Raw genomic sequence first — 25746 nt, 5'->3', positions numbered from 1 at the left:
CTTCGTTGTAGGTCTTCCGAGGACTCAGCGGGGTAGTGATGCTATTTTGGTGGTTGTAGACCGGTTAACTAAGTCAGCGCACTTTATCCCTATGCGCGTGAGAGATTCGGTAGAGCATCTTGCCGACCTGTATATTCGGGACATAGTGAGGTTGCACAGGGTCTCAGTATCGATCGTCTCAGATAGAGATCCACGTTTTACTGCTAGGTTATGGCAGAGTTTGCAGAGTGCCTTCGGTACTAGGTTGACCTTTAGCACGGCTTATCATCCTCAGACTGACGGGCAGTCCGAGCGTACTATTCAGATCCTTGAGGATATGCTTCGAGGTTGTGTTCTTGACTTTAGTGGGTCGTGGGAGAGGCATTTGCCCTTAGTAGAGTTTGCCTACAACAACGGTTTTCAGTCAAGTATCGGTATGGCACCATTTGAGGCCTTGTATGGTCGACCTTGTAGGTTTCCAGTTTGTTAGGCCGAGGTGGGTGCTGAACCTTTGTTGGGCCCGGAATTGGTTCGCGAGACGACGGAGAAAGTTGAGCTTATCCGTAGGAGGCTTGTTACAGCCCAGAGTCGTCAAAAATGTTATGCTGACCGTAGGAGGAGGCCTTTGGTATTTGAGGCGGGTGATCATGTTTTTCTGAAAATATCACCTAGGCGGGGTTTGATGAGATTTGGTAAGAGAAGGAAGTTGTCCCCTCTATTTATTGGCCCTTTCGAGATCCTTGAGAGGATTGGTGAGGTTGCCAACCATTTAGCCTTGTCGCCGCAGTTGTCCGGAGTTCATGACGTGTTTCATGTTAGCATGCTTCGGAAGTATGAGCCGGATCCATCGCATGTATTGGATTGGACCGACTTAGAGGTTGACGAGGATGCCTCGTATGAGGAGAGATCGGTACGGGTCTTGGATAGGCGGGATCAAGTCTTGCGAGGCAAGACCATCCCATTGGTGAAAGTTTTGTGGAAACATCACGGAGTGGAAGAAGCCACTTGGGAACGTGAATTGGAAGTTCGTGAGAAATATCCGGACTTGTTTATTAATGTTTAAAACATATATTGAGCATACGTTGTATATTTTGTTGTATTGATAAACCTTAAGAGTATTGAATATGTCTTAAGTTATAAAACATTGTATATGTTTCGGTTTATGGAAGTATTACGGAACTTGCCTTGAAATGGAAGTTTATTTTAACATTGTGTATGTTAAATATGTTGTAGAAATGCAAGTATGTCATTAACGTTGCATATGTTGAATGTATTGCAAAAAATAAAATAAAATAAAATAAAATGGAAATATATCATGAACATTGACTATGATATGGAATTGGGAACCTTGTATATTGGAAATTGTTGGACTTGAAAGGAATACATGTTGGTAAAACATGTTGAAAGTTATATTGTGAAATGCTTCTTGAATAGAGATGGAATGACCGGTAATGGGTCAAGTTGCTGAATTTTGAATTGTAATGTTGTTGAAAATTGAAGAAAACATGTTTTTGAAAACCTGTGTTTAATTTCGGGGACGAAATTCCTTAAGAGGGGGAGGTTATAGCGATCCCAGTTCTTCCTCATTTGGTTGTTGTATCCGGACTTGGTTCTATGGATGTCGGTTGCGGTTTATATCTTGTTTCCGTCCTTCAATACTTTGTATTTGAGTTATAGGATGTTTTGGTCAGGATTGTTATAGGTTGGTTGTGATTGGGAGCAAATGGTTGCTGCCCAGAATTTTGGTCCTTCGCTCGAGCGAGCCTTTTGTCGCTCGAGCAAGCTCTGTGTTTTAGATCCTTCGCTCGAGCGAGAGTTGAGTTTTGTATCTAGTGGCTCGAGCGAGAAGTCCATTGCTCGAGCTTGCGTCTGCATCCTGTTCTGGACCTGAGAGTTGCAATCCTTGGCTCGAGCGAGCTTTCCTTCGCTCGAGCGAGAGAGGACTATGTTTTGGAGTTCTTCGCTCGAGCAAGCTTTTCTTCGCTCGAGTGTGCTTTTCTGGGTTGCAGACCCGAAGCTTCGAATTGTTGGCTCGAGCAAGGCTTTCTACGCTCGAGCGAGGGTTCCTTGTGTCTGGTCGCTTGAGCAATCAATCCTTCGTTCGAGCGAGCCTGTGTTACATCAGTAGACAGCAGCGGGTAAACACTTCACTCTTTATCCTCTTTTGCTTTCAAAACCCTAGATCCGTCCTCTCTCTCTATATATACACATTCTCTCTAGGGTTTCATCTATTTTTAGTGTATTTCTACCCTAAGTTCTTTGTAAGAAAGATAGAGGGTTGTTTGGGCTACGTTTTAATTTGAAAATTTGTGGATTTGGAGCACTTTGGATTTTCACCATCTTCTCCTTTGGTCTCTTCATTTCGAGGTAGGGATACCCTACTCCATCTTATGAGTTTTGTCTTAAATTTTGGCTATTTTGATTAGTTTGTGATGTTGGGTAATTTTGGGAAAAGTTAGAGTTGTTGTGTAATTTATAAAAGAGGGATTTTCAAATAATAAAACCCATATGTAGGTCAGACATTGAGAAATGAAATTCTTGTTGTGTTATTGATGAAAATGAACCTTAGGGTTGATATTGTGGATTAGGGAAAAATGCCCTAGTTAGGTGATAAATTAATTGGTATAATTAATTTGGGGGAAATATGAAATTGAATTGGAAATTGTGAAATCGGGAAGTTATGGGATTGAATGGTGTAGTTGGATTAATTTATCACTCACTTACATAAATGTTGATATTATTTTTGTTTAATGCATTTATTTTCTGTTCAGAAATAACTGCTTTGGGCTATCAATGGAGGACAATCTTGATTGTTGTAGACACTGTATGTTGATTAGGGAAAACTGAAACTAATCACATTGAATATGTCGTTGAATATGACAGCTGGAACAATACATCAAATATGTGTATTGAATTATTCTTGTATATGATAATTGTTTATATACTTGGAATATGTGTATTGTGTGGGAGGAGATAGGGGATGTACTCCATGGTTTGAGGGAAGTTAGGGGATGGACTCTCAAACCTGTTTGGGAGGAGATAGGGGATGGACTCCATTAATACAACAAATATGTGTATTAAATTGAAGTATTGATACAGCAAATCTGTGTATCATTTGTGAAGTATGGAAGTGTCTTAATATGATAATGATGCATCAAATATGTGTATCTATCGTGAAATATGGAAGTGTTGGTATATGAGTTATAGTCTCATTGAATTGTTTGGCCAGGTTCTGAGCCATGTATATGAAATGATTTGGATAAGTAAAGGAAAGTGGAATGTAACATGGACATAATTGTCATGGAATTGTATTGTAATATAATTGGTTTATAAGTGTTAACCATCTATCAAATGCTATTATTTTAGTCATTGCTTCTATTTGATTTAGTATATCTCTACTAGGCTGTGGCTCACCCTCTATGGGACATCATTTTTAGGTTCAGATGATATGCTACCTCCAAGGACATAGCTTGGAAGGTTTTGGAGTTGAAGACTCTTTTATTTTTTATTTTTTTTATTTTGTTATTTGGATATTACATGTAAATTCAAGCCAAGGGCTTATAGTGTATTTGAGTTAGTACTCTCTTTTGTGACCAAGTGTTGGCTTGGAAAGTTGTAAGCCCATAGGGAATTTACTTTTGTTGTCAACATGTAATATTTTTGTACTTAACTACTCTGATGAATGGAAGGATGTTTTGTTTTCTTATATCAATGCATGTCAATAATGTGGGTTTCTATGTATTTTTTTGAGGGCGTTACATGAAGTTGGTGTGTGGGCTTAATTATGAGATGAGGTATTCTAAAATTATTAATGTCCTTTCTAGTAATTTGATTTAAGGTTATTATTGTAATTAAAAAAAAGCTAAAAAATGGAGGGTTCAAAATAATTGATAGAGTTCTAATAGCAACACTCTTGTTCAATGATAAAAATAGAAACCGGTTAATCCTCTTATTTCCTTCCGTCCTTTCCTCCTTCCAACTTTCCTCAAAGAGTCTTTCTCTTTGGTCTCTCCCTTTTTTCTTCTCTTCCTCTGTTGGTTCTCCGTGTAACCCTTGATTTCCAACAACTACAAGCCTCTCTGTTGGATTCCATTGTTGAATCTCTCTATAACCCCTTAATTTCCACTGACAACGGAACTACAATCGCTCCAACTTGATTTCCATACACACACACATTCACACTTGCATTGCATGGTTGGTATGTTAATCCAACTCTATATGTACAAGCTCACATGGGAGAAAGTGGGAAATTGATGCGGATGAAGAAAAAATAGAAAAAGGAATAATTGACCAAATTGATGAATAAAAAGTCACTGTAGGAAAGGGATGTCTGATTGTTTGTTATATTTTCCTCCAGTTGGTGTTAACTCTAAAAGTCGGCTTATATATGTTCTTCCATAATGGGCTTAAATGTATTCTTTCAAAAATAGATGTATTTTAAATGTTTAGAAATTTTTCTTGTTTTGGTGATTTGGTAGAATATTTAATTCAACTCATGAAGCATTGTCATATGTGACAATGGAATGTGTAGAAAGTGAAAGATATATTTTATTCAAAGAAAACGTGAGATTCTTGGGTGTGCACAAGTGAGATTGTATTGTACATAAGGTTCGTTTGAGATGTGGATTGACTTTTTGATTTTTTGACTTTTTGGCTTTTTTAGCTTGGGGCTAAAAAGTTTCGTTTATGATAGGTTTTTTTGACTTTTTTGACTTTTGTGAGAGAAAAAAATGAAATGATTATGGTTTGAATATGACATTTTGGCTTATTGGACTAAAAACCTATTTTGCGTTTTTGTGGCCATTTTAGCCAAAAAAAAAAAACCCATTTTAACTTGTGCCAAATGAAGGCATAGTATGGTAATTTATCCACAAAAAAAAAAAAAAAAAAAAATGTATATGGTATGGAATATTTTTGGGATGTTTCTTTGAATTTTAGGATGGTTGGATTTCAGTTGGAATAGTTGAAACTTTTCTTCTTATGTGATTTTCTTTTTTCTTATCAATAATTCGTTAAACCCTAGGTTGGGTAATATATTTCGTGTGTTTTGAATAGGCCTAATGGACTTGTATCAACAACAAAAGCAGATTGTTAGAATAGTAGTTTAAGCATGGCCATGAGTTGAAATTCCACATATCTATATATATGCTAATGCTAAGCATATGGATTAAAAAACATGCTAAAAGTCGACCGAAAGTTCACGAAAATATTAAGATGTGAGAAAAGCAGAACTCTACAATCAGGTTATAAGCAAGGTCGAAGAGAAACTCATGATGATTATGTAGTATTTTATCTATACACACTAATGATAGTTATGCAATTTAGGAAGTTTGAAACTTTGTAAGTTTTAGATAACAAATGGTCATTTATTTGAATGCATCTATAGTATTGAGTAAATCAAACAGCTAATAGCTATCATGAGCACACCAATACTTGTGTTGATTCATACCATTCAAATTATTAGAATTTACTTGGTCCCAATTCTATGACCACGATTATATAGAATTTACCAATACTGTCATTAAAAGCCATGAAGCTAATTCGATTTTAAAATTTGTTGTTTTGATTCTATTTCATTTAGCTCTATTTGTATGTACATTGGTAATGTATTGTATATGTAATGTATATATACCTATGCATATATATGCTTGTATTTGTGTATCTAAATCTATATATGTATATGTATATGTATATGTGATATATGTTTCAACTTGTCTTCCTCTTGGTCTTTATGGATTTTCTTTTGCATTGAATTTGTAAGTCCTACACAAAAAAAGTTAAGGGGAAATTTCACTTTACCTCCCCATGGTTTGGGGCGGGCGCGGATTACCCCCCTGACGTTCGAATATCACTATATAACTCCCTGTAGCTAATGGGTTGATGTGCACCATTGGCATTTCCATCTATTCTAACAGGCCATGCAGTACACGCGAGTAATGTGGAATTGGGCATGAACTGATAATGATCCCTCACAATTAAAAGACCAAAATGCCCCTAGAGTTAGAAATAAAAGCTTACCCGAGAAGATTACTTTGTATACTCTCTCTTTCCTCAATATGCTTGAGTTGCAAGACATCAAAAATGTCCCCTTCAAGCATGGGCGGTGGAGAAGGACAAATGTTGAGGTTCATTAGCAAGAAATGTTGTTGTGGAAAAAAAGCAGCCATTAGAATCGTAGAGTCCGAAAAGGCTTCGAAAGGTAGGTTGTACTATGTGTGTGAAAATGCGGGTTTGGGAGGTTGTGATTTCTGGGCTTGGTGCAACCCAATTGGTTTTGCTCCCATCTATGGAAGAGATGAGATTGATGATGAGAAGCCATGGGTTAAGGAAGGCGTGCACTTTAATGGAAGACTCATGATGTTGGAAATGAAGATGGAGGCACTGAACATGATGATGAAGGCATCTATGGTGGTTTTGGTTGTGTGTTTCATTAGCACCATGTTAATATTCTGTCACGACCCCATTCCACCCCTAGTAGAATGGTGCCGTGTTGGCCAGTAATCCGAGATTACCAAAGGCCAACTTGCAAAGGTTCACACACAATCAAAGTATACATATGGGGTTTACATGTGCGGAAGCAATAAATTGAAATCTAATTAGTCCATTAGAGCCGTGCATAGATTAAATGAGATGACATACGTCTTAACATGGTCTACAACTTGGATACAATTAAAATAAAGTGCTTGTTACATCTTGATCAAAAGGCTTCTCAAGTCGACATATACAAAGGACTTGTAATACAAGCTAACAAGCATAATCTTCAAGAGGCTAGTCAAAAACATGAATCCAAAACATCTTGCAAAACACATCTAGGCATCATCGCCTTCTTGCTCGTCACCTACATATATATAAGGAGAGGGTGAGCTTGGATACTCAGTGAATGATATAATTAATAAAGGTTTGAATGAATGATATCCGAGATCTTTATCAAAACAATACATATCATAGCTTGTACAAAATCAAGGGATGAACCAAGTTCATCTATCGAGTCTTTCAAAGCTTCAAGGGATGCTTACTAGCATCAATGTAATACAAGGGATGACATTCTTGACAAAACAAGGGAATAATCGACCTGGAATAGATTAGACAAACCCACCCACACAAGGCCGTCGGTGGCAAGGGAGATATCTCAAACAAGGGTACTAGTTGCATTATAGTCCCCTAGCACGAAGGACTTTCCAAGAATGTCATCAAAACAAGATGATACAAAAACTAGGGATGATCATTCATACTTGAACAAACACTTTTCCAAAACAAGCAAAGCTTTATCAAAACTTTATAACATAACTTTATTAAAAATACCACTCACATAGCTCTTATGGTGTGGGGATTACAAGCAAGGATCCAAGGCCTACAAGTACATAATAAATCCCATTGGATGCATTTCAAGAAGGCAAGAAGAGATGCTCAAAGATGGATATGAAATGCATTCCTAAAACAAGCTTTGCATGAGTGTAGATAATCTTGGCATTTCTTTCAAAACTAAGTCAAGACAAAGCAAAACATGTGCTGGGAGTTAAAACACTGTTTCTCATCTCGGGAAAACATGCTGGGTACCAATTAGGACGTGGCTGAGGTCCCACACCTCTTGGCCTAGGTATGGTCCCGATGACCATATTCAGGGAAATAAAGTCTGAAAATTCTGGGTTTCTTTTTGAAGAACATCAAGAACATGAATGCTAAAATCATAACTTCTTTATTCAAAATCTGAAATTTCATGATATGAGTTCAAAAGCATGGACCTGGGTACCCGTACTTGAAAATCTTCTTGAAAACAAACACAAAACATGGAACTTGTTATAAACTTTCGGATCAAAATATGGTTTTATTTCAAGAACACAAGAACATCATTTTCTCTTTCTAAAACAAGTTTTAAATCAATTCATGGCTTATGAATCATGCTAGATCATGCAATGTGATCGGATCAACATAAGGAATAACAAGAGTAGATCAAGAATCTAACCTCAAAACACGGATCTAACGGTTCAAGGTGTGAAGATCAAGCTGGAAATCTATTCTCACTCTAAGAACTCTTCTTCCTCTCTTCCTAGAGCTTCTCTCTCTTCTAGGACAAAGATATAACAAATGATATGTTTTCTCACTCTACTGGTTGACTTAACCCTCTGCTGGGGCACGTGGCAACGACTAGTTGGTTCTCCTAAAAAAGGTGACTGACTGACAAGACAAAAGCATGACAAAGTGTGTAAAACAAGCAAGGTGACAAAGGCATTCTAACAAGGTAAGGACCTTAGGTAAAGACATAGGCTTCGGCAAGTAAGGTCTCAATGATCTTGGCTAGGAAGGATAACACTTGGCCCAGCTGTGCCACACCTCGGCCTAGATGTGCCACACCTCGGTCTAGGTCATACTAGTTCAGAAACAAGACCACTAGGTGCAAGGATCAAGGATGTTGGTTGCCTAGATGGTAACATCTCGGCCAATATGCCAGGGTGAAGGTGGAGGTCAATCAAAGTGGTTCCAAGATGGTCCTAGGTGTAAGAGGTTCAAAGGTGTGACCTGGGCTTAAGATGACCTCGGCCTAAGACACACTAAGCAAGGAACAAAGCATGTAAGCAACACTTAGACAAAACAATTCAAAGTCTGCAATGCAAGTTTAATCAAGACAGGGATCATGTAAATGCATGTGAACATGACTAAGACAAAGTGAGGGTTGTTACATCCTACCCTCCTTAAGGAAGCTTGGTCCCCAAACTTAAGTTACCTTGCCCCAAAAACAACTTCGAATGTCGGATTTTCATTTCTTCTTCCATTTCCCATGTAGCATCCTTGCCATAATGCTCTTTCCATTCAACCTTCACCATTGGTATCGACTTGTTCCTCAACTGTTTCACTTGCCTATTAATAATTCCCATTGGCTTCTCCTCGTTGCCCAAATCTTCATTAACCACGATTCCGGAATAATCAATCACATGCAGTGGGTCCCGAATATACTTCCTCAACATCGAGACATGAAACACATTGTGGACTTGGCTTAATTCTAGTGGCAAAGCAAGCCTGTAGGCAACGGGGTTAACCTTCTCAAGAATTTTGAATGGCCCAATGTAACGAGGTGCTAACTTACCTTTCTTCCCAAATCTTGAAACTCCTTTCATCGACGAAATCTTCAGGAATACATGATCCCTAACTTCAAATTCTAACTCCCCTCTTCTCTGTTCGGCATAACTCTTCTGTTGACTCAGAGCGGTTTTGATTCTTTGTTGAATGAGCTTAATCTTCTTAGTTGTCACTTGAACTAGCTCGGGACCAATCAAAGCTTTATCTCCTACCTCAGTCCAACATATCGGCGATCTGCACTTCCTTCTATACAAAACTTCATACGGTGCCATGCCAATGCTAGCTTGATAACTGTTGTTGTAAGCAAATTTCACTAATGGCAAATGCACTTCCCAACTTCCCTTGAAGTCCAATACACATAGTCTAAGCATATCTTCAAGTGGTTGAATTGTTCTCTCTATTTGCCCATCGGTCTGGGGATGAAAAGTTGTGCTAAACCTCAACTTGGCTCCCAAAGCTCCCTGTAGACTCTGCTAAAATCTAGAAACAAACTTCGAATCTCGGTCTGACATAATGGACATCGGCACTCCATGAAGTCTAACAATCTCATTCATATACAACAAAGCAAGCCGATCAGCATTAAATGTAGTCTTAACAGGCAAGAAGTGTGCTGACTTAGTTAATCTGTCAACTATAACCCAAATTGAATCCATACCCTTTTGTGCCCTCGGCAAACCAATCACAAAATTCATGGAGATGTGTTCCTATTTCCACTCAAGAATTGACAAAGGTTGAAGAAGTCCTGCTGGTCTCTGGTGTTCTGTTTTTACTTGTTGGCAATATAAGCACTGAGATACAAACTCGACTATTTCTCTTTTCATATTTGGCCACCAAAAAGTCTGCTTCACATCTTGATACATTTTGGTGTTCCCTGGATGTACTGCAAATCTAGAACCATGGGCTTCCTGTAAAATTCTTCTTTTTAACTCTGGGACGTCGGCCACGCACAATCTTCCTTCAAGCTTCAGTGCCTGGTTCTCAATGGTGTACCCTGACCTCGGCTTGGTGACAAACTCATCGATTACCTTCTTGAAGAATTCATCCTCCCTCTGTCTTGTCTTTGCTTCCTCCATCATAGTCAGCTCCACTGAAATCATTGCCAAACATGCCAAATTTCCAACTAACTTCCTGCTCAATGAGTCGGCCATTGAGTTTGCTTTACCCGGATGGTACTGAATCTGCATATCGTAGTCTTTCAATAACTCGAGCCATCTTTTCTATCTCATATTCAATTCTTTCTGAGTAAACAAGTACTTTAGACTCTTGTGGTCAGTGAAAACTTCGCAAAAGGCTCCATACAAGTAATGACGCCAAATTTTCAAGGCAAATACTACGGCTGCTAGTTCTAAATCATGAGTAGGATAATTCTTTTCATGGGGCTTCAACTGGCAAGATGCATATGCTATAACCTTACCCCCTTGCATTAATACACAACCCAAACCCTTGTGTAAGGCATCACTATAAATCTGAAATTCCTCATTACCAGATGGTAGTACAAGAACTGGTGTTGTAACTAACCTCGTCTTGAGTTCCTGGAAGGCTGATTCTCTACCCTCGGTCCATTTATATGTCACTACCTTCTAAGTCAATTGTGTCAATGGTACTGCAATCTTTGAGAAGTCCTTCACAAACTTTCTATAATAACCTGCCAAACCCAAAAAACTGCGAACCTCGGACACATTAGTCGGTGTCGACCAATTCATAAATGGCTTCAATTTTGCTAGGATCAACCGAAATACCTTCTTCATTAATCACATGTCCCAAAAATGAAATGCTAGAAAGCCAAAACTCACACTTGCTAAGCTTGGCATACAACTTTCTGTCTCTCAAAATCTGTAAGGCAAGTCTCAGATGCTTCTCATGCTCAACTTCACTCTTGGAATAGATCAATATATCGTTGATGAAAATAACCACAAACTCATCTAGGTAAGGCTTAAAGACTCTATTCATCAAATCCATGAATGTTGCAGGAGCATTAGTCACTCCAAAAGGCATTACCAAAAATTCATAGTGGCCATATCTTGTCCGAAAAGTAGTCTTCTCAACATCCTCTGTTTTAACCTTGAGCTGATGGTAGCCCGACCTGAGATCAATTTTTGAAAAGACTCGTGCTCCTTGTAGTTGATCAAGCAAATCATCGATCCTAGGCAATGGGTACTTATTCTTAATGGTTGCCTTGTTCAGTTCTCGGTAATCAATACAAAGACGAAGTATGCCATCCTTTTTCTTCACAAATAGAACTGGTGCTCCCCAAGGTGAAGTGTTCGGCCTAATAAAGCCTTTATCCAATAACTCTTGTAATTGCAACTTCAATTCCATAAGCTCGGCTGGGGCCATTCTATAGGGTGTTTTAGAGATAGGCTGGGTTCCCGACATAACGTCAACAGTAAAGTCTACTTCTCTATCGACTAAGTGGCCAAGTAAATCATTTGGAAAAACGTCGGGGAATTCATTAACAATTGGGATATCGGCCATTTCGATGTTTCCATTTGAATTACTTAGTACACTACACAGATAACCTCGACACCCTTTTTGGATTAACTTATAAGCTTTCATGGATGAAATCAAGTAAGGTGGGGATACTACTCCTTTACCCTGAAATGTAACCTCGGCTTGGTTTGGGGGTTTCAATGTGACACCTTTTGAAACACAATTAATGGATGAACGATTAACTACCAACCAATCCATTCCCAATATGACATCAAAATGGGTCATGTTCAACGGCATCAAATCAACCGGTAATTGAACATTCCCATTTACAACTACACATGCTCTATAAATGGATGCAACAGTCATAGTTCTCCCAGACGATGTAGATACAGATAACACATAACCAAGGGATTCTAGTTCCCTATTCAACTTCTCGGCAAACTTAGTAGATACAAATGAATGTGTAGAACCCGAATCAATCAATATATATGCATCTTGAGAGCAAATTGGAAGGGTACCTGACACTACTGCCTCGACACTCTGGGTGTCTCCCGGTACTGATGCAAAGACTCTACCCTGCCTCGTCTGCGCCTTGCCGACGTTGCTTTTCTGTGCAGCACCTGAAGTACTCCCATTGTTCTTACCATCATTAGACTTAGTCTTGGGACAGTCTTTAACGCGATGACCCATCTCTCCACATTCAAAACAAGCTCCAGACTCCCAACGACAGACTCCAAAATATGGCTTCCCGCAACTTGAACATGTCGGCCTAGTATCACTTCCTCGATTTGAGTTGCTTGAATTGCCGACATTTACTCTCTTCTTGGAATCAAATGATGTTTGGCGGTTTTCATAACTTTGCCTCTTTCTTTGGCTCTCCCCTGAATTCAGATATCTGTTTAGGTTAGCTTCTGCCAGAATGGCTTTATCTAATACTCCAGCATAAGTCGGCATGTTGAGCATATTAACCTGATCTTGTATTGTTCCATTCCAAATCAATGCACTTCAACCAATGGAACAAAAATGACACAAATTTGAAATGACAATGCTATTCAACAATGAACCAAAAAATCAAAGAAGTGATATTTTTCCAAAGCCAAAAACAGTACTTCCTAAAAAACTGCATTACAATGCCAAAATGGTCTATACATTTGCATGACAATGGCCCAAAATTAATCCATTTACAGAACTATGCTGCATTTCAACACCACAATTGCTAATTAATCTAATCTGCTAAAAAACCACAAAAAACACATCAACAATTTTCACAATAGTTGAACCAATTTGGTTTTCTTGCTAATTTCTTTGCTTCTAATGGATTAAATTTCTGGCCACCTTCCTCATACTCATGTATGTTTGGAACAGGGTGTATCATGAATGCATAAGTATCCAAGTACCTAGACTTGGTGTAATACTCATGCACATAGTCTTCTTGCTACTCATGATTGATTTGAATGGCACTGATGGCATGGCTACTAGGCAAACCAGACAAATCCCATCTTCTACAACTGTAAGTACTAGTACTTAGGTCCACTATGTACCTCCTCTGAAAATGATCAACCTCAAATTCCAGTTGTCGACAGCAAGTTGCAAAGCAGTTCCTTGATTCCACCATCAATTTCTCAAGTTTGTTATGAATATTGGGACAAATCTGACCATTGTATTTTTCCATTCCAATCTTTTTAACTTAGATCCTTTGCCTTTTGATCCATTCAAACATGGAGATGATTGGTAGCTCTCTAGCTTCTACAATGTAAGAATTGAATGGCTCACTCAAATTGTTGACAAGGATGTCAAACTTGCTCCTTGGAGAAAAATGTGACCTTGCCCACAAAGCAGGGTCAGTCTCCCTCAACCACTCCACAACTGTCTTCCAATTTCCAGTCTTAGGATCAGTTTCTTCAATCTTTTTCATCCAATAATTGAATTCAAACACATTTCTACTTGATGTAGCTTTCCAGAATAGGTCTTTGAACACATAACCACTGTATTTTGTCTTGAAGTTATTATACAAATGTCTTAGGTAGTATCTGTGATCTGCAGAAGCGTATAACTCTGTGAATGTTTCAACCAACCCCTTCTGTCTATCTGAAATAACTGTCCACCCCATCTCTTCGACACTCTCACTGTCACTCATCAATTCCTCAAGAAACCAAGACGAAGAAGCTTTACACTCAATCTCAACCAAAGCCACTGCAATAAGGTACATGTTGTCATTTCCATCTCTCTCAATAGCACTAAGTACTGCCCTCCAAAAATCCCTTTTAAATGACAACCATCCAGTCCTATCATCAGCTAAAAAATCAATCTCACTCTCTGCAATGTCACTCTCATTAGCCTCATTACCTTCTACACACTCAGTGTCAATAGTATACTGCAACCTGTCATCATGTTATGTATCATTACCTTCATGTTGACTTCCTATTTGACTCTCCTTAGCTTGATTCTGACTTGAATTGTCCATACCCTCAGATTCCTTACCCATATGATCACCCTCAGCTACCTCTACACAATCCACTAAGTCATTCCCAATGTCATCAATTATGATGTCAATATTAGACAAGTTGATATCAATAATGTCTGTGTCACCACCACCTATGGCATTACCACCCTGTTCTAGTCAACCAATCTGCAGCATCTTCTCATTTGTACTATTACCTCTCTCTTGTACACCCTAAGTATGCCCTTGTGCACCATTGGAATTTGACAACAACTCACCACTGGATGAAAAAACCATAATAGGATCTATACCCTTCTCTACATAAACTACTATATAATCCAAACCCTTATAAGCCTCAAGCATTTTCATCACATCAATATCACTATAAATTGTTTTCAACCCAATAAATAAACTATAACCATGCCATATATAATACATATCTATGTTTGCTCCTTTTCCACCAACCAGGTCGTAATAAAGGTCTCTTAACTCAAATATGGACATTTTGTCAAGGTCACGGCTAACTATTTGATTCACCCTACCACCTTCATAAATAACATATGGATGAAAGACAAAATGGCCCCCATGATGCATTTGAACAATAATGAAATTGTCTGACATTTTCAGCATACACTCCTAAAGAAGAAAAGACTTCCATAAATACATTTGTTGGACTAGAACCCTAAACCCTAAATAAACAAATAGTCGTGCATGCAACCGGCATAAAGTAAAAGCATTTATGAAGTTTAGCATTCCATCCTAAAGGGAACCAAAAAAAAAAAAAAAAAACTTCTATAAATACATTTTGGGACAACCACTCAATACCCTAAACAAATAAATATTCATGCATGTAACCAACATAAAGTAAAATAATAATTGAATAATCCCTAATCCTCAAACAGATCCCATAAAACAAAAAGAGAATATAAAAGAAAACATACATTAATGCCTACGCTATATGACAAGCATAAAGTAATAGAATAAAAAAGCCAATTCTTGATTCTACTAGGACCACTACACATAGGACAAATTTGCAATGACAACAAACATACAGTTAATTAAAGAAGGAAATTTCACCTTTTCAGTGCATACCCCACTTCAAGAGAAAACACAATGACAACAAACAAACAAAACAAAACATTGACATCATTCACTACAAATAAACAAACAATCAAAAAAGCAAATAGCAACAAGATATGAAGAACATCATCGAACACAGTGTCCATCACAAAAAGTAAACCACTAATAGTACAAAAAAGACGTAACATCTACAAAAATTAAGTAACTTTTTCTATTTATGTCGAGGCACGGAAACCCTAATATACAAAACATAGGGGACCATACGATACAGCAAAAAAAAAAAAAAACTACATCAACTAACATTATATACATATATATATATATATATATATATATGAGCAAATCAAAGCGAATCCAATACAAAATAAAAAGAAATGATCGAAAAAAATACCTTCCAACTTGTTCTTTAGCTTCGTTTGCTTTGTAAATCTCCAAATCAGTAACTTCGCACCCCTAATTTGTCAAATCAAACAATCAAAGACCTACTTTGCCAAATCTAAATAGTGATTTGTTCAATTCTAATTTGTTCAATCAAAAACCCTAAGTTCTCTCCACTTTTCTCTTCTCAAATGCAAGACTGTTGAGTGAAATGGAAAATTAGTCATTTTACGTCTGCCATTCACGGTGTTAACTGTGCACATCAACCCATTAACCACAGGGGTTATGTGGTGATATTCGAATGTTATGGGCTAATCCGCACCCGCCCAAACCATATGGGGTAAAGTGAAGTTTGCCCAAAAATTAATATGCAGGATTATACAAAGCTGTGCTTATACCAACAAAGATGGATTCCTTGGAAACTCTTGTTTATTTTTATGTAAGTCTAGATCGATCTAGATCTGGATCTCGTGTCAATGGTCGACAGAAAAGTAGCGGAGTATCGGCGATACCGAGATCAAGGTAAAAGAGATCAAGAAATAAGCGACAGATCTAAGTGCACGGTAACAGATCTGTGTGCATAGCGACAGATTTGCGGTGATGATGGAGACGATGATAGAGGCGGTGGTAAGGGACGCTGGTGGTGGCTGGATGGCGACAGTGAGGAACGCTGGATCTATGGAGAGAGTGAGAGAGAGATGCGCGGTTCAATTGGAGATCTTTGATACGGCGGTGGAGGCGTTGCCAGAACTCTTTGTATGTGATCGACCGATCTCTAAATCAGTGGAAAGAGTGGGTTTGTCCTTTTGGATTCGGTAGTGGTGGAAGATAGATAGATAGAGAAAGAGAGAGAGACGATAGTCTGATACAATGTTTTGAAAATCAGATCGGTGTGTGAATTGAAAAAAGGATCAGGTGGGCGGGTCACCGGTTCAACCGTCGGGTCAAAGCAGTCGAACCATGACATCATAGTTATATCATAAATATATTAAAAATATATATATTAAAAATATAAATATAAAAATGAAAAAAATAATTAAATTCAACAAAATAATAGAATTTTGAAAATATTTGCAAGACGAGTATACATATATTTATTTTTGCAAGATGAGTGCCAGAATATATAATAAAAAAATTAATTCTCCAAACCATTAACTAACAGTTATCAAATAAAAAATTTATTATAAAATTTATTTATGAATTTTAAAAAATATCTAGTGGTTATTACTATTCTAACTTTTCTTTGCCTCAATGCTTTTTGCTTTGTTTGGACATGATAATGACTATAAAAATAAGCATTAAGTAGCTTAAGAAACAGAGCGTTAAAAAACGAAAGCAAGAGATAGAAACATAGCAGCAGACAAAATCAATCAGTTCTTAAAACCTAGTCTAGTTCCTTTTTCATTTCCCTTTCCAAGTCCCTTCCTAAATGTCCTAACCAAACACAACGTTAGGCAAATCAATTGATTTTGGAGAATTAATAATATGTGAAAGTAACTATATCTTTTTTATCAAATTTGTGATTATTATTTGTGCTTTGAGTGTTCATCTCATTACCCTTCCCTCCATCAAAAAAATTATTTAGTGCTCTTAAACAAGTGTTTCATTTCACTTAATAATTTATTCATTTCATATTATCTTCTAAAACATCAATACAAAAGTGATAGGTCCTATTTAAACCAATAACTACCAATTTAGAATACCACCTCTGACCTTGCTCCAAAATGGCTGAATAATTTCTCAGTAAGGAATTTGCACCCTTTATTGTTGTCATGTGACTTTTATTTTTTAAGGTAATTATTATTCAATAGTCTTGAAATTATGTGGCATTACTTGCATGGTACTCCAAATGCAATTGAAAATTCTATAGATAGGACATACTAACTCACCGTTTTTAGGTAGTTAAAAAATAAAAAATTAGTAATGCCAAATGATACTTTGAGAAAATCTAATTATTATTATTATTTTAAACATCATTACATGACTTTTCTTGTTCCATTTTCTTTGTCAATGTCAATAGCTCATTTAATGAGAGAGACTTGTGTAATGTGGACAAACAGTAAAGTTATCAAAAACAAGTTGATCAACTACCCCATTCATACCATCGGGGGTTGTCGCAACACAATTCTCTCCACATGAATGGTCCATGCTTGACTTTTGGGGTGTGAAAAATGGTTGATTTTGAGTTTGCTCTTTTTGAGATCTCGCACTATATTCCGATCGACTCTGAGCTCTTCTGTGGTGTGTGGCTGAGCTCCATCGGTGCCTCGGCGATGGGTCACTTCCTATGTGTTAGGTTAAATTTGACTAGCAACTGACTATTTCGGGGCTAAGCCTTGCGGATGCAAAGACGACACCACAGAGCATCTTTTTTTTTGTTAAAAAAAAAAATTACCCCATTCAATGCCACCATGTTAGAATATGTAGGTTATTTAAATGGCAGCAAAACAAATTAAAAGCTAACTTTGCATACCCACAAAGAAGAAAAAAAGAAAGAAAAATGGCATTTCCACTTTCAACTTCAAGGATGGGTTTTGGGCTGTTCCAATTATGTTACTTGTGGAGTGGTATATATCTCATAGTCACTACCACCTCCACGAATACCTTTTTTTGGGAATGAGACTGATCGCCTTGAATTGCTTGCCTTCAAGACAAAGATAACACAAGACCCACATGGGGTTATGAACTCATGGAACAATTCTTACGATTTCTGTGAGTGGAAAGGTGTTAGATGCAGTCATCGGCACAAGAGAGTCCCCATTATAGACTTACAATCCAGAGATCTAGTTGGTTCCTTGTCTCCTCACATTGGGAATCTCAGTTCCCTTCACGAGTTGAGGCTCAATAACAACACTTTTAGGGGTGAAATCCCTGTTAAAATTGGAAATCTGTTCAGGCTTCAAAAACTGAACCTAAGCAAAAACAATTTTGAAGGAGAAATTCCAGCCAACCTTTCTCGCTATTCAAACCTCACATACCTTGGTGTAGGTTCCAACAATCTAGTTAGAAAATTCCCCAAAGAGCTTGCTTCATAGTCAAAGCTTATATACCTTGGAATTCACATGAACATTTTGACAGGAGGTATTCCTCCATTCATTGGGAATCTTACTTCTCTTGTAAGAATTATTGCAACTTATAATCCTTTGGTGGAAGTATTCCAGATACCTTGGAACGATTGAAAAAACAAAGTTTCCTTGGACTGGGTGTCACTTAACTCTCTGGTATGATCCCTTCTTCCATTTATAACCACCCCTTGCTAACTGTTTTTTTTTTTTTTTTGTCCCTTATAACCAACTTCACGGTAGTCTACCATTGGGCTTTGGTTCCATGTTCCTCCATCTTCAAAGGCTCCAGCTATATGGTAACCAATTTACTAGACCTCTTTCGATTTCAATATCTAATTCTTTAGAACTAGTAACTTTTGATGTGGGATAAAAACAACTTCAATGGGAAAATAACAAATGATTGTGGAAGTCTACAAAATCTTAGGGAGATAACTATATTAGATAACCATTTCGGAAGCGGGGAACCTGATGAACTAGCCTTTCTTGGTTCTTTGGTCAATTGTAGCAATTTGGAAAAGTTGAGTATGGAGAAAAATCAATTCAGAGGGGTATTACTAGATTCTGTGGGCAATTTATCAAACCATCTCTTCTTTTTAAGGCTTGACGAAAACCAAAATATATGGAACAGTTCCTTCAACAATAGGTAATCTTGTCAACTTGGCTTTGTTAGATATGTACAACAACCAATTCTGTCACGCCCCCCTTTTTATTACTTGGAAGTGTTACCAAATTCATTACTTAATTCAATTTCAGAGATAACATGCGGAAATAAACTCTTTAGTCTAATGAGTAGAAATAAATAATCATTCTCTCATCCGAATGCAAATTAAATACAACATGAGCATACTGAATAAAATGCCTGAAGGCTTACATCGTTTATTTAAAAGAATCAAGAAGAAGGGTGTAACCCTTTTACAACAATGGCATTCCGCCAACATAAAAGAGGCCCCGTGGCCAACAAATAAGAAGATCCAAAATCTTGTAGCTCATCCTGCTTATTACCTTAAAAAGATTCAACAACGTGGGATGAACATATAGTCCAGTAGGGATCTCAACATGATCCTCAACAATAACAACTTACAGATAGCTATGATCATGAATACTCAATCTCATACTAGAATAGTAATGTGGCAGTTTATACAAACTATACATAAGTATGTACTTTTCTCGAAAGTAGCCATTTCATTCAATGCTATAAGCGATTCATCTTTCTTTTCATTACCCTTTGTTCCCAAACTTTCATAACAATATCAACTTAGAAAACAATTCCACTAAGCCCATTACTTTTCTCCCATTTTCCATACTTACAACAGGTTTTCCCTTTTTCAAAACATACTTTCAAATACCCAATTTTCCTCCACACTTTCCCAAAATCTCATAATGGCATTTTGGTTTATTCCCAATACATTCATATCTATACATGCATGCCTTTAATAGAAAGGTAATAACAAATCGTCAACATGTGTAAAATCAACAAATGAGGTAACTCGGCCCTCCAAAACTATAACCATCGCAATCCATTATATACTCAGGTATACTGAGATAATAATAATAAAGCTCTACTCTACCTGCCATAAGCATGGTAAGTTAAGGATACACCTTACAATCAAATGACTAGCCACATTCTCCAAACACAAGCTGGTAATGGTACCTAGTCCAAGTTCTCCAGGCGCTAGCTGGAAGGCACTGGTACCCCTTATTCTAAGTGCGGTATATAATACCAACCATCTCAATATAACAAAGCACAACCAATAAGTGTAATACGTACACATAAACTACTCAAGATACATAAGCAATGTGTTAAAGTATATGAACACATAGGTGTGTGGAGTACATCCCCTATCTCCTCCCACACACTGAAGTACATCACCTATCTCATCCCTAGCAATTATACATATATAATGTATCATAGCACTTCATTACGTACAATGTTCAATCAACACCGGTGTAATGCAAACACAATAATTCAATACAACAATGCCATCCTCCACCGATGACCAATGACAAAACCTCTAGATGCATGTATACAATACACCTATTAGAAGACTCAACTATCATGAGATCATAAACCCAACAACAACGTTAATACGATAGGTAAAGGTAAAACCCCAAATGTGGGTATTCAACACTCATGATACTATAATTAAATTCTCATATTCATTCTCCGAGACTCACATAGAGTTAACATTTCATTTTCCATTTTCAAGGTCAACTTTCATAAACTTTCCAAATCAACAAGTTACACCACTTATTCCCAAAAACACTTTTCCCATTCACAAAATCAATTCCATTCTTTTTATTTTACAAAATCAATTCCATGGATAATAAAAGCCATAATCCAACTCGGTTCAATACATTCATTTCAAAACAACCCCAAAGCCATAGTTAATCCTATAGGCATTAATACCTCCACCCAACTCATATTAACAATAGTAATTTACAATTATTGTTCAATCAACCTCCCTCTTTAATTTACCAAAACAAAATATAATTTAGGGCTTTTTCTTCTTTCCACAACAACATGCTAATTTGCACTCCAATTAACCCGAAGAACTATCAATGATAAATTAATTATTCTCAAACAACCAACGCTAGGTTCCCTCACATGGTTTTCAAAGAAATTCAACATGATATGATTTTCATGCAATACAAAACTACTACATGTCTATCTATAGACTGAGTATTGAAAAAGAACAAGGAGAATCCCTACCTCAAAATGAAAAGCTCAAATGGAGAAGATGACCAAAATCCAAAGCGCCCCAAATCCACAAATGTTCAGATTAAAATGAAGCCCAAGCCACCCTCTATCTTTCTTACAAAGGACTTAGGGTAGGAACACACTAAAAATATATGAATCCCTAGAGAGAAGGTGTGTAGAGAGAGAGAGAGAGAGCTCAGATCTAGGGTTTGAGACAAAAGGGGAAATCAAAAAGTGAAGAAGAAACTGCTGCTGCGAACTGATATATACGTTCCTCGCTCGAGCGAAGGTGTGGTCGCTCGAGTGACCAGACACAAAGAAACCTCGCTCGAGTGAACAACAGAACCTTCAGGTCTGCAAACCAGAAGCACGCTTGTGTGAAGAAACTCTCGCTCGAGCGAAGAAGTCCAAAACATATAGCTCGCTCGAGCCAAGGCTGTGTCTGAACAAAACCTAAAGACACGAAAATCCCACTCGAGCGTACAAACTCTCGCTCAAGCGAAGAAGCAACAACAAAAGGCTCGCTCGAGCGACAAAGTCCTGGCTCGAGCGAAGAGGCTAAAAACTGGAAAGCAACCATATGCTTCCAATCACAACCAACCTGAAATGAACCTGTCCAAAACATCCTATAACTCAAATACAAAGTACTGAAGGACGAAAACAAGCTAAATACAACAACCCACGTCTACGAAACCAAGTCCGGAATACAATACAAAATGGAGAGAAAACCGGGATCGCTATAAATTCACTGGCGAAATTCCCCCTAGCATTGGTAATCTTCAGAAGTTGCGAAGGTTGAGTTTTGATAATAACAAGCTCTTGGGAAAAATTCCAAATTCCATTGGAAACTTGTCATTGTTGACTAAACTTTACTTGGCCGGCAAAAGAATAGAGGGGTTCACAACCCAAACCTGTCTATATAGGTTTAGCGTCGTAACCGACCAGTAATCCTTGGATTACTAAAGACCTCTGAACATATTATCACATAAAAAGGGGCTACGAAAGCAGATATATAAAACATACATATTCCATTGAGGTGTGCAGACATACATGGAACGGAAATTTAAAACTTTATTTACACACACGTGACGTCATATTTACATTAGTCTTACGTCACTCACATATACAGATAAAACCAACATGGGACTTAGCCCAATATATAGACAAATAGGAACTTGTTCAGATTTCAATAAAAGAAAACAAGTCTTAAACTTAGTTCACAAAACTCGACACATGACTCTTGCCGGAACCTTCTTGGGAGGCACAAGGGTTGGCCGACAAAACAAAATTCAAGGCGATCATCACTCAGCCTGGTCACGTACCCGATCACCTACATACATGAATAATAGAATGAGCAGGAGCCTAGTGAATAATAATAGAGTGAAGGATTTAATGAATGTTTTCCATAACAGATACAGAAAACAAAATTCAGCTCATATTAGAAGTGGATTCATATTCTTGTTCAGAAACCGATATTCAAAACAAAAATGGAATCAGAATCATATTCATAATCATAATTTACAGTCAATCGTACGTGGTACATCCATTAGCACTAATAGAAACAGTTGACCAATAAAGGAACGGCCATAAAGGCATACAGTTGGCTCATGAGACGTACAGTTGGCCCATAAATGGGACGTATACAGAAGGATCCATAATAGTTGGCTCATAAGACGTATAGTTGGCCCATAATTGGGACATAACAAAATAGATAACAGATGTCATCTAAAGCTAATGATGCCACAAGTACATTTTAGAAACATTTGACAACCATTCATTCATACATAAAATAATATTTCATAAAATAGATCATCTTATATCATTCAGAAAATACTTATAAATGAACATAGCTTTATAAAATTATTACTCACAGTTGCTTCCAATAGCAGATAGACAGAGTAGATAAGGCAAACAAATAGAGCAGATAAATAGGTAGCCTACGGCGCGTAACCTACACAAACACAGAACGGATGCACATTGAAACACACACTTAGAATTCATTTAATTCATTTCTTTCCTGATTAGGTGTGTTTCTAATATTTATCCTCACTTCTATGTCATAAGTAGGGCATAAGAATGCCTAAAATGTAATGAGGATGCCAAAATATGCCCTAGGCCACTTAGTCAAAGTTTCAAAAACAGGGCAGTCCGCTTGAGCGCAACTTCAGTCGCTCAAGCGATCTGCAAGGTCTACAAAACTACTAGTTGCACGATTTCCACGCTCGATGGATAGTTGAGCTAAAGACTAAGTAAATAAGGTCTCCTCTCGAGCGCTTTGCAAAAATTTGTAAAACTTCTAGGAGCTCGAATTCTCCGATCGAGCACAGACTCCACCGCTCGAGCGGAGGGTGCAAATTCTAGAATTCCCAGATTGCTAATTCAAGTTCAAAACTCAATTTTAAATCTTCAAAACACATTCGTTTGGGCCAAACCTCAGTAACACATTGAAAAACCCATAGTACATGATGAATTACAAACCATTTCGTAAAATCAAGCCCAAAAGCTTTGCCAATTGTGCAAAACTAAACTTGAAAAGTAGAAAACATAACACGCATGAGTTAGTATGAACTTCAACCTTCTAAAATAATATCAAACAAGGTAAAATGGTATGAAACTTGATGAATTTCCAAATCCAAGCTATGATCAATGCATGCATGTGAGAATTCTTCAAAATCAAACTCTAAATGCAAGAGAATTTGCATGCATGTATGGTTATCTTCTTAATTCTTCTTCCCTAGCTCAATTCTTGGTTTAATTATGCTAGGCTTACCACTAATCAAATGGGCATTATTTGTTCTAATTATTTGGTTCCGAATCAAATTCTAATTAAACTTACCATAAAATTCTAAAAATTCTAAATAGATACCGAGTCAATTTCATGATCGGATGTCGATAAGGCGTTCAATTCGCAAAACAAAACAGAAACAGAAACAGATATTTCTATGACAGATAGATACAAACACAAATAACACAATTCGTATGCAATTAACTCAGAATTCCTCTTAATTACGTATTAGGCATTCTTAATCAAAGATTAAAGCAAATCATAGGTTAGGGTTGTTACAGGACCATATCCTCAAGTCTTGGTAACTGTCAAAATTTGTTGTTGCTGCACTTATTTCAAAATAACCTGAGTGGTACCATTCCTAGAGAACTCTTGCGAATCTCATCTTTATCAATTTCATTAAATCTAGCTCAGAACCGTTTGTTTGGTTCCTTGCCTGCTGAGGTTGGAAACCTCAAAAATTTAATGGAATTGGGTATTTCTGAGAATGGGTTGTCAAGTGAAATTCCTAGCAGTCTTGGTAGTTGTTCTAGCCATGAAAACCTATACCTGCAAGAAAATTTCTTCCAAGGATCTATTCCTCTTTCATTAGAAACTTTGATAGAGATTGCAAACTTTGATCTTTCTCATAACAACTTATATGGGCAAAATTCTAACGTTCTTAGAAAAATTTTCCCTACAAAAACTCAATTTGTCATTGAATGATTTTGAGGGTGAGGTACCAATGAAAGGAGTTTTCACAAATGCGAGTGCAATATCAATTATTGCAAATTATAAACTTTGTGGTGGTATTTCTAAATTACAACCACCCAACTGCATCACCCAAAAATCAAAGCATAAGATGCCTCTTTCACATATATTACAAATTACAGTAGCTTCTGTACTTGTAGAAGGAACCCTAGTGTCTCTCTTTATAATTTATTGTTTCAAGAAGAAAAGAACAACTCATAATACAATTCATTGTTGAAAGAATCGTTCTTGAAACTCTCTTATGAAAAACTCTTCAAAGCAACAGATGGTTTATCATCCACGAATCTGATTGGTTTTGGTAGTTTTGGCTCTGTACATGAAAGGATTCTTGATCAAGATGGGGAGTTTGTTGCTTCTGTCAAAGTACTTAACATTCAAAACCATGGAGCTACAAAGAGTTTCATGATAGAGTACGAAACTTTGAGAAATATTCAACACCAAAACTTGGTCAGGATCATAACTTCTTGTTCTAGTGTTGATTTTTAGGGAAATAAGTGTAAAGCTCTAGTTTTTGAGTTCATGCCTAATGGGAGTCTAGATGGATAGCTGTATTCAAGTACAGAAACAAATAATGGGCAAAATGAGCACCGGAGACTCAACCTTCTAGAAAGAATAAACATTGCCATCGATGTGGCTTGTGCACTTGATTATCTTCATCGCCAATGCCATACACCGATCATTCATTGTGATTTAAAGCCAAGTAATATCCTTCTTGATCATGACATGGTTGCCCGTGTTGGAGATTTTGGCCTAGCTTAATTTTGCCTAGAGCTTACCATTTCTAATCAAAGTAGTTCAATTAGAATAAGGGGATCCATTGGATATGTACCTCCAGGTAACAAATTCTCTTTACCTTGCTTTTACTTTGACATATGCCTATTCTAGGATGAAAATTTAAAGTTTCAAACAAAATATAAGTTAGCTATCATTGAAGGAATGTTAAATGGGTACTGATCTATCCATTTCTAAAGATGGGAAATTTTGTATGGTTACCTTAAGACCTAGTCCATAGCTAGTCAACTGTTAGTCATAGAATTTATGTATAGCTATGCTTTCCATTGCTAAA

This window comes from Camellia sinensis, chromosome 1, assembly GCF_055761805.1.
Source record: "Camellia sinensis isolate YWXY chromosome 1, ASM5576180v1, whole genome shotgun sequence".
Lineage (NCBI taxonomy): Eukaryota > Viridiplantae > Streptophyta > Magnoliopsida > Ericales > Theaceae > Camellia > Camellia sinensis.
This window is presented reverse-complemented; position numbering follows the sequence as displayed.